Source organism: Loxodonta africana, chromosome 8 (genome assembly GCF_030014295.1).
Source record: "Loxodonta africana isolate mLoxAfr1 chromosome 8, mLoxAfr1.hap2, whole genome shotgun sequence".
In the NCBI taxonomy this organism is placed as follows: domain Eukaryota; kingdom Metazoa; phylum Chordata; class Mammalia; order Proboscidea; family Elephantidae; genus Loxodonta; species Loxodonta africana.
This window is the reverse complement of record NC_087349.1, coordinates 63,624,183-63,640,879: the sequence shown is the minus strand read 5'-3', so window position 1 is coordinate 63,640,879 and position 16,697 is coordinate 63,624,183. Positions and strand designations below refer to the sequence as shown.

Sequence of the window (16,697 nt, the reverse complement as noted above, 5' to 3'; positions counted from 1 at the left end):
ACATCAATTTTGAATAGATTTATGAATTTAGATTTTATTTACAAAGAGCCACTGACTCAGAACAATTACTAATTGATACTTTGTGAAGACAAAAAAAGAAAAGGCTTGTAGAAATTCATCAGATTAATAAATATTTGGGTAGGTATGACTTATCCAAGATTGATTTTAAATAATATATAGTAAATTTACTGCAGTTCAATATTGAAATTCATAGCTAAACTCAGTGAGTGTCACTAGGGCATTTAAAATCATCACAAAACAGGTAGGGATAGAATTATTACTTCCAAAATCACAGATACAGAGAAGCAATATGAAAAATAAACATATAAATAATTAAGATAACTGCAAAAATAGAAACAGGAAAAGATATGTAATGTTTAAATAAGTGTTGTAAGATGATGGAAATAGAAAAATACCCCTATAAGTTAGCATACCCACAGGTAACTTTCTTGTGTTCAGAATTGGGGTTTTCTTATTTTCTAGGAAAAAACAGGTCATAAATGAGTCTTTCCTTTCAGTTGAAGAGGTGGTCCAGCATCTATGTCTGCTTCCTGCTCACCCATATGTACCAATACTATATTAGACAAATTTAGTCACAAAGATGAAGAAATAAACTTGAGTTACTTCATTTCTGTCCTTCTATGTGGCTTCTTTGAGTTTTTATTTGTGTTTAAAATTCAAAACAGTAAGACAGTTATGTATAATATTTACCACCATTCAAATCACTGGAATTTTTGTCTTTGAGAACTGACATTTACAAGATAGTATTAACTCTTATCCTGATTTATTACAAGGGACTCATATAGAACAAGCAGTATCATTAGTAGCAGCTGTCTTAGTCATCTAGTGCTGCTATAACAGAAATTTGTTAAAGCGGATAGCTTTAACAAACAAATTTATTTTCTCACAATTTAGGAGACTAGAAGTTCTAATTCAAGGCACTGACTCTAGGGGAAGGCTTTCTCTGTGGGCTCTGGGGAAAGGCCCTTTTTTTTTTTTTTTTTTTTTTTCCCAGCTTCTGTTCCTGGGTTCCTTGGCAGTCTTCTGTGGTGAGACATCTATCTTCCCTCATTTCGGTTTGTTTCTCTGTGCCTGACCTGCTGGTTTTATATCTCAATGGTAATTGGTTTAAAACACACCCTACACTGATACTGCCTGAGAAACATAACAAAGAAAACCCATCTCCAAATGGGATTATAATCACAAGTATAGGGGTTATGATTCACAGCACATATTTTGGGGGGACACAATTCAACCCACAACAACATCACACTTTTTATTTTTCACAAGTTACGGAGGGCTATTTGAATCTGCCTCTCCAAATCTGCTATTCCTCAAAGCACGCTGATCAATATAAAGGCTCCTGGTGTCTGAAAGTAAATTAATGGTGGATTCAGCCCTTAAATGACCATAACCCAGAATCAACCCACCAAGACCTATGGCCTCTGGCCTGTGTTATTATATTCACTTGGCTGTTAACTGGATGAGAAACTTAATAAAGCTAATTCTCAAAAGAGCAGCAGAAACAAGCAAGGTAGAGGCCCAAAGGGAAATTTGTCATCAGTGAAGCCAACCAGGCTCATGCTGCCTTTTTCTACTTGTAGAGAAGGGAGATTAAGTTAATCTTTTAAGCTAAAATCTTCTAGCAAATTGTTAACAATTTAAAGATCAGTTTATTCATTCAACAATTATTTATTAAGTGGCTACCATGTGTCCATCACTGCTCTAAATTCTGCAGATGCAGCCGACAATAAAATACACCAAGCTCCTGTTCTTAATTTTTAGTGGAGGAAACAAAAAATAGGATATAAGTAAAATATATGCTCGCTATGAGTTGGAAATGGCTTGACAGCAATGGGTTTGATATTTATAGTATGTCAGATAGTGATAACTTGTTTTGGTTCTTGTTAGATGCCATCGAGTTGATTCCAACTCATAGCAACCCTGTATACAACAGAACAAAATATTGCTCAGTCCTGCACCATCCTCACAATCATTGCTATGTTTGAGCCCATTGTTGCAGCCACTGTGTCAATCCATCTCGTTGAGGGTCTTCCTCTTTTTTGCTGACCCTCTACTTTACCAAGCGTGATGTCCTTTTCCAGGGATTGGTCCTTCCTGATAACATGTCCAAAATAAGTGAGACAACGTCTCGCCATTCTCGCTTCTAAGGAGCATTCTGGCTGTACTTCTACCAAGATAGGTTTAATTGTTCTTCAGGCAGTCCATGGTACTTTCAATATTCTTTGCCAACACCACAATTCAAGTGCATAAATTCTGCTTTGGTCATCCTTTTTCATTGTCCAGCTTTCACATGTATATGAGGTGATTGAAAATACCATGGTTTGGGTCAGACACACCTTAGTCCTCAAAGTGATATCTTTGCTTTTTTACACTTAAAGGGGTCTTTTGCAGCAGATTTGCCCAATGCAATGCGTCGTTCGACTTCTTCATTGCTGCTTCCATGGATCTTGCCCTCTCTCCTTTCCTTCTCTTTTTCTATTCTCCTTCCCCTCCTCTTCGTTCTTCTCCTTTCCCTGCAGGATGTGGGGCTATGAATCTAGATTTTTCCAGAAAAGATTTCCTCAAATATCTAGTCCACCACAGTTTCAGAAACAGAAGTTGAACATTTACATCTCCTGACTTTGAATATTCCTTTCAAAAGAGGACTTCCATTTATTCACATATTCTTTTAGGTCCTTCAGGAGGCAGTCTTTTAAAAATGTTGTTCAACTAGTTTTTCTTACTTTCTATGTTTATTCCAAGGTATTTGTTCTTTCTAAAAGCACTGCAAATTAGTTTATTCCATTATGGCTTCTGATTGAGTATATGCAATCATTAATTTTGCTTCTATCACTTTACTGAATTATTGACTCTTTTTTTCCTGATGCACAGTCCTATCGCTGCATATAGTAAAAAGGTTGCCTCCATCCTTCCCTTTAAACCTTTAATTTATTTCTCTTGCCTGGTTACATTTGCTTTAATTCCAGAAAATGCTAAATAGTGTTGATCGTAGTTACTCTTTTCTCTGACTTTAGTGGGAATACTTCTAATGTTCTGCATTAAGAATGATGTTGACTTTTTGGCTGAGATTATATTTTACCATATTAAAGAAATATTTATCCATATTTTCTGGACTTTTTTTTGAGGAATGGATATTGAATTTTGTCAACAAATTATTTTTAGTATCTGATTATTTTTCTCTTTAGATCAGTTAATGTTTATGAATTATAATAACATATTTCCTGTTATTCAATGTTCTTATTATAAACCCCATTTCATCATTCTGTTTTATCATTTTAATGTATTACTGTACTCCTTTGCTAATATTTTATTCAAGGTGTTTGTATTTATTTTTATAAATGATGTTGGTCTATGGTTTTCTTTTTTGAGTATTCTATGTTAGGCTTAGTTTCAAGATATTGCTCATTTCAAAAATTACATTTGTAGATTTTCCATTATTTCTATGCTTTGGACCCGTAATACTCCAATAGAAGTTTATATGATGACAGAAATGCTGTGTTACTGCATTGTTCAATATGGTAGCCACTAGACACACATGGTTATTGAGCACTTGAACTGTGGCTAGTGAATCTGAGAAGTTAAATTTTAATTTTCTATTTTAAGTAGTTTAAATTGAAATAACCACATGTTGCTGTGGCTGCTGCCCTGGACAGCATAGCACCGGACTGTTAAATACAATCATTTAAAGTTCTGGCAGGCTTTCCTGTAATGCTGTGTTTGATGGCTTATGGGGGCATAGTGGTTCCCGAACAGTTCCTTTCTCAATAAAAGTGGAGCTGTTTAGGAAGAAGGAGGGTTAAGAATCAGAGGAGGAATTGAATGTATGTCCGGTTACTTCCATGAACAACTGCTCCCTTTGTTACGAGAAAGAAGAGGATGGTGCCTAACTACCGATACTGAATATTTTGATCAAGGATTCTATAAAAGAATCCTGATCAAAAGGAGGGGGGGGAATATGGAATAGAATTTCAATTTTCAATGGAATCCAGAATTTATGGGGCAAAAAAAAAAAAAATTTTTTTTTTTTTATTGAGGTGGTATTAAACCCCCAAAACAGTTACCCTGAGAGAATTTTTAAGCTTTAAACCCGAACGGCCTCCTGAAATTGTCTTTGAACCAAAAGATAACTTATCTTAATTAGTAAAGTACATCTGCTTTGAGCATTGTGCTCTTTTAAAGAATTGTCTATTTGAGATCAAATGGGTAATGGCAACCCATAAGGTTGAATGAGAACCTTAGATGGCAATGAGTTTAAGATAATGGTAGTGGAATAATTTGAGAAAGGATAGTGAAAATGGTAGCACAGCTTGAAGAATGTAATCAATGTCTCTGAATTGCACATGTAGAAAGTGCTGAAATTGTGTATCTTTGGCTGTGTATACATTCACCAAAATAAACAAAAAATTTAAGTAGACCTGTTTAGACTTTGTACCTCTGGAGTCATTTTGGTAAATTATCTTTTTCTTAGATATTTGATATTTTAGACACCTATGCTTTCTTTTTTCTTGATTAAGAAAGCTAGCTCTTTATTTCATTGGTATTTTGAAAGAACCAGTTTTTGGATTTGTTTTTTGTTTTGGCTGACTCATTAATTTCCACTTTTATTAACTCCTTCCTTCTGATTATTTTGTCTCATTTGACTTTTTTTTGGACATGTATTGTTTTATTTTTAATTTTGAATCGATTTTAAGTATTTAAGACCAAGTACTTAATTCTTTAGTTAGTATGCCACCAATTCCGATGTCTAGTGTTTTCATTATTGTTATTTTATAGATATTCTGCACTATTGCTTGTCTTTCCTCTATGATCCAACACCTTAGAGAAATCTAAGTGGAGAGACATTCCATATTTTCTGATATAAGTACTTCTTATTATAAATCAATTTCCCAAAAATTAATTTATACATTGAATGCAACCTTAATAAAAATTCTCATCAAAGTTTTTTTGAGGCAGCCAAAAAGTAAAGGCTCACTATTGGCCAAGTCTACCTTAAAATAGAATAAATTGGAGAGTATTGCCCCCCTGGGTATTAAGATATACTACAAAGGCATAGTGACAATAACACTGGGATGCTTGTACAATAACAATTTTAAAAAAACGGAGTAGATTAAAGAGCTCAAGATTATATCTGTGTATATTTAGGAACTTAATACATAATAAAGGGGACATCAAACTTAACGGGAAAAAACACAATTATTTAGTAGGTGTTATTAGTCAGAATCTAATTGATGGCAGTGGGGTTTTTTTTTATGGAAAAATAAACACTTTACACGGAGAAAAATTAAAACTGGATTCCCACTTAACACCACAAAGTTGGACTCCCAATTTTTGCAAAACACTTAAAATTCAATGGTAAAGTTGTAAAGGTAATAGAAAATGTAGGAGAAGATGTTTGTAACCTAAGAATTGGGAAGCACTTCTGAACAAAACTTCAGAAAGTAGAAACCTTCTGGTAAGAAAAAAAAAGCCTTACCTTTTGGAAGAAAAAAAAAAGTCATCAATTGGAAAAATTGATTGAAGATTGCTGTTCAAAGAAAGACAGCTTCGAGAATTAATAGCCATATGGAAAAATAAAAGATTTTTGACAAGAGCTGAACCCCATGAGAAAATGACATCTAGAATACAAGTGAAATTTCTGAAAAGTAATAATAACAATAGACCAACCCCAGTAGAAAAATGATTAAAGATGTGAAGTTCCATATTTGCATTGTTTGATTTAGTAGCCTCAATTTTTTTTTTTTTTTAAGCTACAACCTTGCCAACACTTGAAAGTGTCAGTCTTTATTATGTAAACTACTCTGATGTGTAAGTAGTTGTTTCACTGTTGGCTTTACTTTGCGTTTCCTGACAACTGATGTGGAGTTCAAGGAGCCCTGGTGGTGCCATGGTTAAAGCGCTTACTGCTAACTGAAAGTTTGGCAATTGGAACCCATCAGCCGCTTCAAGGAAGAAGGATGTGGCAGTCTGCTTCCATAAAGATTTACTACCTTGGAAATCCTGTGGGACAGTTCTACTCTGTCCTATAGGCTCGCTACAAGTCGGGATTGACTAGATGGCGGTAGGTTTGGTTTTGTTTGCATGTGGAGTTCAGCACTTTAACTATATTTATTGGCAATATGGATATCATTTTTGTGAAGTATTGGTTCAATTCTTCAATTTTTTTTTTCAGGCTGTCTATGTTTATTTATTTGTAGTCACTCTTTATGTATTCCTGATATGAGTCCTTTGTTGGACATATGCATTGCAATTTGCTTCTCTCACTCTGTGGCTTGCTCTTAATAGCATGTTTTGATAAATAGAAGATCTTAATTTTAATGAAACCCAATTTATCAATTGTACTTTATGATTAGAGTTTTGGATCATCTTTAAAAATCTTTTCCTATATCCAAAATCATGAAGATATTTTTCAGGTGTTTTCTTCTAAAACTTAATTTTTGTTTTCCTTTCACATTTGTATCTGCAGTCTATCTGGAAATGGTTTTTGTGTATGATGTCTAATGTAGGGGGAACAGATTCTTTGTTTCCAATATGATATTCTTTTGCCCCAGCACCATTTATTGAAAAGACTATCCTTTCTCCACTGTGCTGTGGTTTCAATTTTGTCTTAAAGCAAGTCAGCCTATATATGTTTGGGTCTCATTCTTAACTATTCTATTTCATTGATCTATTTGTGTATTTGTCTACTTTTGTGTTAATGCCATGCTCCCTTAATTATTATGACTTTATAAGTCTTGATAGCTGGTACTTCAAATCTTCCAGCTTTGTTATTCTTCTTTAAGCTTATCCTAGTTATTTTTAGCTAAGTTATTGCACTTCCACATAAATTTTAGAAACAGTTTTTCAACGTCTGTAAGAGAACCCACAAATATTTGATTGGATTACATTGAATCTATGGATAATTTAGAGAATTGGCATATTTACAATATTGAATTTTTCAGTAATTAACATGTAATATCCCTCCATTTATTTAGATTGTCTTTAGTAACTCTCTACAATGTGCTATAGTGTTCAGTGCTGAATTCTTACACATAATTCATTAGAAAGCATTCCTAGGTATTTGATGTCTTTTGATGATGTTGTATATTGTAACTTTTCTAACTTCAAATTTTATTTGTAAGTTCTGCTATTTAGAAATATGAATTATTTGTTTACTGTATTAACCTTTTATCCAGCTAGCTTGTGAAATTTACTTGTTAGTTCTAAAAGTTTGTCTGTAGATCCTTTTGGATTTCGACCCCATTCAATTTTTTTTTCTTTTTTGTGTATAGTTTTCTCATTTCTATATACATTTCTGCTTTGTAATCTTATTTCATAAAGGCATTTGTGCCATTAAAATTTTTAATTTCATAACTGCTTTGGTCACAGTTTTCATGCACTCACTGGTAACAATTTTCTAAAGTGTGCTCCTTAACTCTTATTAAATTTTGCTGTTTTTTTCTCATAGTATCACAAGATCCTTATATGTGCTGTGCATTTCCCTTTTTATCACTTTGACAGATACTCTTAAGATAGTCTCCAATGGTTTCAGCCTCCTGCTGTTCACATCCTTATGTGATAGCCTCCCCTTGAGTGTGAGCAGAAACTATGACTTGTTTAGCCAATAGAATACAGTACAGGTAACAGGATGCAAATGATCACATGTATGTGACTTTATCACTTAAGATTGTATCCCATTTTGCTAGAACCACTCTCGCTTGCTGGCTTTGAGGAAGCAAGCTGGCTGCATATGCAAAGGGCCGAGCAGCAAAGACCTGAGGGTGGCCTCCAGCTGACAGCCAAGAAGGAACTGAATTCTGCTAAAATCGCATGAGTTTCGAAGTAGATCCTTCCCCAGTTGAGCCTCAGATGAGGTTTCATCCCTGGCCAACACCTTGATTGAAGTTTTATAAGACCATGAATCAGAGGACCCAGCTAAATGGTATTTGACCCACAAAAATTGTGAGATAACAGATGTACATTTTAAGCTGCTACTTTTCTGGTAATATTATTAAGCAACAATAGAAAAACTAATACAGTTATTCAGTTTTGCTAATTACTGAATCATATTATGGACTACCTTACTTTCTATGTACAACACCCTCTCCTGTTCTCTACTGCTATCAGAGGCAAACTTCTTGTAACTATCCCTTATATGTGTCAGTCTGTGTGGTCTCACCTTCTTTGTTTCTCTGAGTCAAACCAGTCCCTCCAGGCCTTCTGTTACCAGGCTTTCTCCAGGTCCTAGCAACCTTGCTGAAAACAAAGCTATCACTTGCCTTACACATATTTTGCTATGAAGAGATCCTGTTTCTTGGTTTCACTGAAACTGGAATTTGGTTATTTTTATTCTTTAGATACTTTTAAATTGTTGATTTGGATGATTTGCAGAATAAGAAGTAGAAAATGCTTATGCGAGCAGCCATGTAAATACTAAATACTAAAAAAAAAATACTAGAGGCCTAGAATTGCACTTTGAGAAGAATAATCTGGAAATCTTGTAGAGAAGAGTGAAAAAGGGACCACAGTAGATATGGTACACCACTTAGGAAGATATTGTAGTAGTTCAAGTGAGAGATGACAGTAGCTGAGATCAGGGTGGTAAACATAAGGCAAGAATATATTGAAGGAATAAGAAATGAGTAAGAGAATTTGGCTTAGGTGCCCTATGTGTCACCCTCCAGTCGTCACCACACATCACCACTGCCTTGTGGAGAAAGTTCTGATTCTTGAAATTTGCCCTGTAGTTTGGTTGTTACTGCTCATGAGTTACTATTTTCTTATTGACAAGTAAATTCCTACCTTAAGTTTTATTGGTGCTAGGCTAAAAGCTGAAATGAAATAACAAATGACATTCTTGTAAGCTATGATGCCTGGACTACTCAACCAGTAACACAAAAACTAAATCTTGAGCCATGTGAACAAAAAAAAAATTTGTATTTCTATAACTACTACTACTATCGTGAATACATTTACACCTGCATCTGTTTGAAATGTAAATTAAGCCACATAGTTTAGAGTTAACAGTAGGTAGAACAGAAGAGGTTGATGTTAAGAGTAGACTCTCATTCCTTTCCTCAAGCACATAATTATCCCTTAAATGGCTCTTCTTTTCACTTTTGTGTGAAGTGAAGAGTGCTACACACTTCCGGACGCTCTGATCTGTCTCCCGTTTCACATTCAGAGAGCATAAATGAAATTAGTTAAATGTCTAAATTTTCTATATTTGCAATTTTGGGGACAGGGTTTCCTTTATATTGAATTAGACTTGAAACACTTTTTCTAGAGTGAATACTGAGTTGATTTATATAATACTTTATTTCTTCTATTTCTAAATAGAAAAATTTCATGTATTGAGATATGAACAGGTGTTAAAATATATTTATTTTCAGTTATTTATCTTAGAAAAGCATTAGAAGAATTAGTATCAGTTACCAAATGAGATTCAGAGTCAGTCTCTGAAGCAACCGCATTTTGGTGGTTCAGATTCTTCAACTTCCTCTCCCTTAGTTTAGAGACATGAAAACCTGGCAGCCATGTTGGTATTGAAGAGACAGGTATCTTACATCTTAAGTCAACAAATAAGCCTAATTAAATCTGTTGTATTATTTCTCCAGTGTGCTAAAACTGGGGCAGCCTGTCTCTCTCTTTCTCTCTCTCCATCTTTAACTGGCTAGAAATGTAGCAGTGGAGAAGAAGCAGAGAACATCAGCCTGCAAGGGGGAAAAGAGCAAACAGAACAGGAGGAAAACAATGCAGGAGAGATGGTCTAGAGAAATTTTTGCTTCTTGGTTTTAGTCTTTTTTGTCTTTGGGATCTTTGGGATATTTGTATTTTAATGGCTTCCTTTTTAGCTCAAGCTATTTCAAGTTGCTTTCTCTAACATGTAACTAAAATAGTTCCAAATAGTTTAATCTTCCAGTCAGACCCACTGACTCTTAAAAAACTTGGCTGCTTATTAATATTTTGTTCATATCCTAAGGCTGGTATAACTGTAGTTTCCCCAAAGATGCTGAGATTGTATCTCTAGGGGTAAGTGAAAAAAGTGTGGAGCTCTGCCATTTGTCTTCTCTTGGTTTAACTTCCTTAGCTGCTGCTATGGTGATACCACATCCTTCATGCCTGTTCTCTTCTGCACTTGGCTCAGACCTGGCCCGCTTATCAACAGCTGTCTGCTTTCTACTCCCTACCAGGCCAAAGTTATTTTTACTACTTTGGCTTTAAAAGGTATGAAGGAAACTAGTGCGCAGAACCAAAACCAAAACCAAACCCATTGCCGTCGAGTCAATTCCGACTCATAGTGGCCCTATAGGACAGAGTAGAACTGCTCCATAGGGTTTCTAAGGAGCACCTCGTGGATTCAGACTGCGGACCTTTTGGTTAGCAGCTGTAGCACTTAACCACTACAACACCAGGGTTTCCAATGGGCAGAAGGATTAGGAAAAGTTGGAAAGCATGGAGACAGATGTAAGAAAAGCAAATAAGGAAAAGGTAAGTAAGTCAAAGCCACCAGAGAGGGTGGGGTTAGTTAGAAATAAAGAAGGAAAATAGATGAATGGAAGAAAATAAGAAAAAAATAACAGGAAACTCCTGGATAGATTTTTTCTTTGCAAAAATAAAAAGTTTCAAAATTTATTTGTTTAATACATGCTTCACAAGGCTCAAATGGAGACTTAATTTAAAACAAAGAAACAAAGCAAAAATAATACCACAACTTAAGACACAGAGTCTATACAGAAAACAAGGAAAGGACACACTAAGGAAAAAAAAATAAAAAGACAACACAGGGAGAGAGGCTGGATGGACTAGGTCAGGGCTCTTGGCTGGGCACCTGCTTTCAGTGGATTTCTTGCAGGTACTTCTTAAAGGCTGTGGGGTTTTTTCAGAGCTGTGTTCAAAAGGCCATTAACGTTGGGCTCACCCAGCAGGCTCTTGTTGGAAAAGAGGATGATCCTGGTGTCATACGAGGCAGAGAGCTTGTCCTTCAGGATGTCTAGGCAGATGTGACCCTGAGTGACCATGTTGGAGTGGTAATAGGATGTGAGGACCTTCACCATGGTTGCATTGTAAGGATAGTGGCTGGGAAACTCCAGGGAGAGTTTATACCTCAGATCTTCATATATTGTTCCAGCTTCTCCATGAATGGCCTCCAGCTATTTGAAAACAGTGTCTGATTCAGGGAAGACAGAAATTCCATTGTCACCAGGTATCATGAAGCCATCAACTCCCGCTGTAACTCTTGCCTAGATGGGCTCGGCCTCTTTACTGGTGGCAGTAGCAACACTGGCTGCTGCTAGGTGGCGATACTGGGAGGCCATTTGGGTGGCGCTGTCAGGGAGACAGGAATTCCCACTGGATAGATATTGAATTGCTTTTGTTTCTTCATTCCTCTTTTTTTCTTTTTCTTATTGTGGCATTTATGTACATAACAAAACATTGGCCATTTTAGCAATCTTCGTGTACAGAATTCAGTAATATTAACTATAGTCATCATGTTGTTCAACCATCACCCTTATCTGTTCCCAAATTTTTCCTTCACCCTTAACAGAAGAAACTTGGTGTCCCCTAAGCATTTTGTCTTCCTTCCCTTCTCTCTCTTACCCACCCATGGTAACCACTAATAAACGGCGGTCTCTATGCATTTGCCTGTTCTAAATACTTCATATAAGTGGGATCATGTGATATTTGTCCTTTTGTGAGTGACTTATTTCACTCACATGTTTTCAAGGTTCATTCACGTTGTAGCATGCATCAGGACTTCGTTTCTCTTTACGGCTAAGGAATATTCCATTGTATGTAAATGCCACATTTTGTTTATCCAGTCATCTATTAATTTACATTTAGGCTTTGTTTCCACATTTTGGCTATTGTGCATAGTGCTTCACTGAACATGGTGTACAAGTATCTGTTTGCATCCCTGCTTTACTTCTTCTGGATCTACAGGTAGGAGTAGAATGGCTGAGTCACCTGATAGATCTATGCTAAACTTTCTGAGGAAACTTCAAACTGATTCCAAGTAACTGTGCCATTTTACACTTCCTCCAGCAATAGACAAGGGTTTCTTCCTTTTCTAGTCCCACTTTTTCTTAAGTACTTTAGGCAACAGATGTTATTCCTTTATGATTCTTTCATCTCACCAGGTGGCTGAACCTTTTCTAGCTCCTCTAAACATGGCTACCACAGACTTTCTCTCTAGGCCAGTGGTTCTCAGCCCTGATTGAACAAATTAGGCTCGCACGGGAAATTTTTAAAACTGCTAACACCTGGGCTGCACATCAGATGTATAATGTCAGAACCTGGAAGTATGACCCAGCAGTGGTATTTTAAAAAGCTGTTCAGCTGTATCAAACACTACTCCCTTCCTTACTTTCTATGACCAGAACCGTATGATAAAAATTCTCTCGATACTTTTGCCTCAAATTTCTTCATATATTATCATTCAAATTTTTCTTCTTCCCTAAGATCTTGATGAAAAATTGCCCTGTGTCGTTCTAAGATAATGTCTCCATGGACACTCTTGATTCTACTACTTTTTGTTTCCAGCAGTAACTGGCTTTGCTGTCACTTCTTGTTTCAACTTCACCTTTTCCATAGACTTCTTCTTAGCCTAAAAATTACCCAAATATCTTCCTTATTAAAAACATCCTGTCTTTACCCTCCTGCTCCAGGTATCCATTCCTTTTCTTTATTTTCATCATTAAATTTCTTCTTTCCAGAGACTTACATATTGTTTCCATATTTCATGTTTCAAGTTAGGTTTCATGTCCAAATCCAGTGACATTGTTCACTCAAAGGCCACCTATGACTTCCTGGTGCCCAGACTCTATGGCCTATCCTAGTTCTTATTCAGTGCCATCTTTCTGTACCATTTGACAGTGCTGGTCCCTCTCTTCTTCTTGATGTTCTGCTGTATTGTCCTTGACATTGGTTTAGATGTTCTGTCTGCCTCCCCATATCAGTTCTCTAGAGTCGCACCCACCTTTCAAATCTCATTTCAAATTTGCCTTCATCTAGGAAGTTCTTGTAGGTATATCAAAGAATTAACTCCTAACACTATTAACAACAACCCTTTCTTTTATAATTAATCATTTTAGGTGCTTTCGAATGCTGCCTCAGAAAAACATATCCATTTTTGCAGTTAAACTTTTTTTTTTTTTTTTTAATTCCATAAAGAAATACCAGCGGGTCTTGGAAGGTTATTTGGATGTGAGGAGCAAGGAAGGAGTGAAGGCCAAGGTTGATTCTCAGGTGTCTGGCTTGAGCAAATGATCTTTGACAAAGAACAGATTAGAGGAGTAAGAAATGAAAATTTTTATATCTAAGAACATGCTGTGTGCAAGAAGTCTGGTACAGACTCAGAAAAAGGACAAAGGTATCACTTTTTGCTGCTGTTAGGCCCATGGAAATAGATTTATTTCTCTATTGAAAACGTTCAAAGTGAGGCAAGGTCAGGGACAGAAACTTGTAGCCATCAATATTTGAGAACCAGGCAAAGAAAGAGGTTCTGACTTCCTGTTTAGATACTGTCATATAAAGGACAAAATCAAATACTTGGAAATGTTTGATACCATATTGATAGATTAGAACTTTTACTATATATTTTTATATGAAACAAGGTACTGTGTCATAAAAGGAAATTAAATCAATCTCGCAGGTTCTGTGCTCTTCCTTACTATAATTTTGTTTTGTTTTGTTTTTCCCTCAGAACTTTGCCTTGTGGCTCTGCTGGTGACATTTGAGCTTTTCTTTTCCTTCCCAGAGAAGCTAGTATTTCCACAATATCTGATCCTGTCCTTTGGGACAATTCCTGTTCGTAGAGAAGCCTGACGACAAGTCCCTGGAGCCTGAAGTGCCTGTTTAAAGCGAGGATACATGTTTGCTAGAGGATATTTTCAAGCTAACGACAATAACTGTCACCAAAAAAAAAAAAAATTAAGAAGAGACGATGTGAAAAATAAAAACCTATCTTATCAAGTATAATTATATCCTCTCAGTTTTCAAGCCTTTTCAGGTATTTCATCATTATCATCATCATCATTCCCAGCATTATTGGAGAATGTGGTATTTGTGCTTTACCCTCCATAACAACTCAGTTATCACCATTTTTAAAAGCAGAAATTGAGGCTTGGAGAAATTTGCCTGTGGTCACACAATTAAAAAGTACTGGTGGTGGTTGGCATCAAACATAGATATAACTCAAGTGCTGCCATCCACAACTATGGTATCATCTACTCTTTTGTGCGTCCACTAAACCTTGTAATATAGTAGCAGCTCTCTTAAACAACTTCCACTTAACCAGTAACCTGGGCTTACCAGTATTGTCCATTTCCTTGATAGAACAAGTTAACTAATGTCCAAGGCACACTGCACAACATGGTTCATCTGTCCCTGGGCTTCTATTCTCACAGGCTGGAGCTGCATACTTACCGAGAGTCAGTTTGTCCTCAATCTGTTTGTCCTCAGACCTATTTATGCTAGTTATACATATTATTGTAATTGATTGTCTTAATTAAACATTACAAAATAGAAGGGTTAAAGAAAGAAAGTTGTTTCTATGAAAGCAAAGTTTAATAATTTGAAAATACTTTGCAATGACGAATTGCTTAATAAACTGCTGTTGAATCAGGTATGAGCATGACATTAATAAAATTTATAAAACCTTATTTTGCACTCAGATTGCCTTTGTGGTCTCTAAACTCTTGCTTCTCTTTTGAAAAAGCTAAAATTGAGCACTTGACATTGAATTATGGTTGTGGTAAAAGAAAAAAAGAAACAAAAACAAAGCAGGTCCTCCAATTAGCAGACACATTAAAAAAAAATGCCTTGTACTACATCAAATGAACATGTATTCATAAATTTTGAATTTAAATAAAATATTTATGATATATATGTGTCATTATTTTATGACTCACAGCTTTAATCAGCTTTTTTTGATTACTTGACCAACTACTGGTCCCACTCATATCAGATAGGAGGGTTTCTACCAAGCATCTAATACTGCACTTTTGACAATGTTATTATTGGCTAACATATCGGTCTTCTTACTGGATTGTGAACTCCTTTTTTATATCATCACTGACATCCCAATCATTATACATGACTTTGAAATATATTTTAGTATTTGATGTTTTAATAACATAAATAAATCTGATAATTTACAGTGGTCTAAAAATAAAATCAAGACCTTTGTAATCCTGATCTCAGGAAAGGTTAGGTAGCCAGTGCCCACACTGTCTACCTCCAGGCCAAGAAGAGTCGCAAATATCACCTAAAACACAGCTGCACTTTCACTTTCTAAATAATATGTTCTATATATCTTAAAACAGGAAATAATTACTTTAGCATAAAGCCTCATCCCCATTATAAATTCTTGTTAGGTTATATTAGGAAGGGATCTGGTATTTATTGAACGCCTACTGCATGGTAGAGATGGGTTACATGAAATTTAACTGTCGTAGGAACACTGTTGTTGTTGTTAGGTGCCATTGAATTGGTTCCACCTCGTACCAACCCTATGTACAAGAGAACAAAACACTGCTCGGTCCTGCACCATCCTCACAATCATTGCTGTCTGAGCCCACTGTTGCAGCCACTGTGTCATTCTAACCTATGAGGCTCATCTTCTGGCACTGTACCAGACAATGTTCAACTGCTGTTCATAAGGTTTTCACTGGCCAATTTTTTTTTTTAAAGAAGTAGATTGCCAGGTCCTTCTTCCTGGTCTTAGTCTGGAAGCTCCACTGAAAATTGTCCACCATGGGTGACCTTGCTGGTATTTGAAATACCAGTGGCATAGCTTCCAGCATCACAACAACACACAAGCCACCACAGTATGACAAACTGACAGACAAGTGGTAGATAGCAACACTGATTGGTAGATATTATTACACTCATTTTACAGATGAAGAAACTCAAATTCTAATCAGACAAGTAACTGGGCAATGTTACATAGGAAATAAGGATTCAAGCAGAGCTTCACCTACTTCCAGATTCCACATTCGTTATGATGAGTCATGGTATTTATGTCAGCAAAAATTAATTACGTAACATGGGTAAAACAGAAATGGGAAGTTGAGGGGGGAATAGGCTGTTTCACAATCTGCTTGTCTATATTACATTTACATCCAAGCACAATGCATGGCTCTATAAAATCTCTACTTGTGAGTCATTCCAGTATTTGCTACAAGGTGATACACAAAGTCACATAAAAACTCCTCCAAGTGTATATTTGTCATTTTTCCACTATTATTTCAAGTCATGCCAGGAACTCCAACTATTCCTGTGTTCCACTGGATGCACTCAATTCCATTTTCAACAGAAGTTGTGTCACATACTCATCGTACAATGCTGACAGGCCACAAAATAACTTGTTTCAGTGCAACAGCCCACATTTTAACATTTAACATCTCATCAGTTCTCTTTATCCTTTACGTAATTCGGTTGAACTGCTGTGAAGACAGCCAATAGCAGGTTCCTCTTTACCCATTTGTATGTGAGTAAGAGAAAGAGAGCATTCAGGCATAGAATAAAATCTACCCTTTTCCTTATTTGTCATACCAACAACAGGTATGGCCCACTAAACCTCCAATGCTTTACCAGGGGGAGGAGGAGTTTCTTCCTGTCTTTTATTAAAGGACTGCAGTGAGACTAGGTCTAAATATTAGGTATGTCTGGTTTTTTGCCCTCTGCAATATGCA

The 16,697-nt window shown here is 36.0% G+C and overlaps 1 long non-coding RNA gene and 1 pseudogene across 1 annotated transcript; one reads left to right on the top strand and one right to left on the bottom strand.

The window, feature by feature from the left end:
• Positions 1-993: 993 nt before the first annotated feature.
• Positions 994-14,290, top strand: LOC111749726 (uncharacterized). The gene is made up of 3 exons (XR_002784926.2): positions 994-6,082; positions 7,707-7,942; positions 13,706-14,290. It is a non-coding gene; the product is annotated as an uncharacterized LOC111749726 (long non-coding RNA).
• Positions 9,596-13,716, bottom strand: LOC135232237 (ubiquitin-conjugating enzyme E2 C-like; annotated as a pseudogene).
• Positions 14,291-16,697: the final 2,407 nt, after the last annotated feature.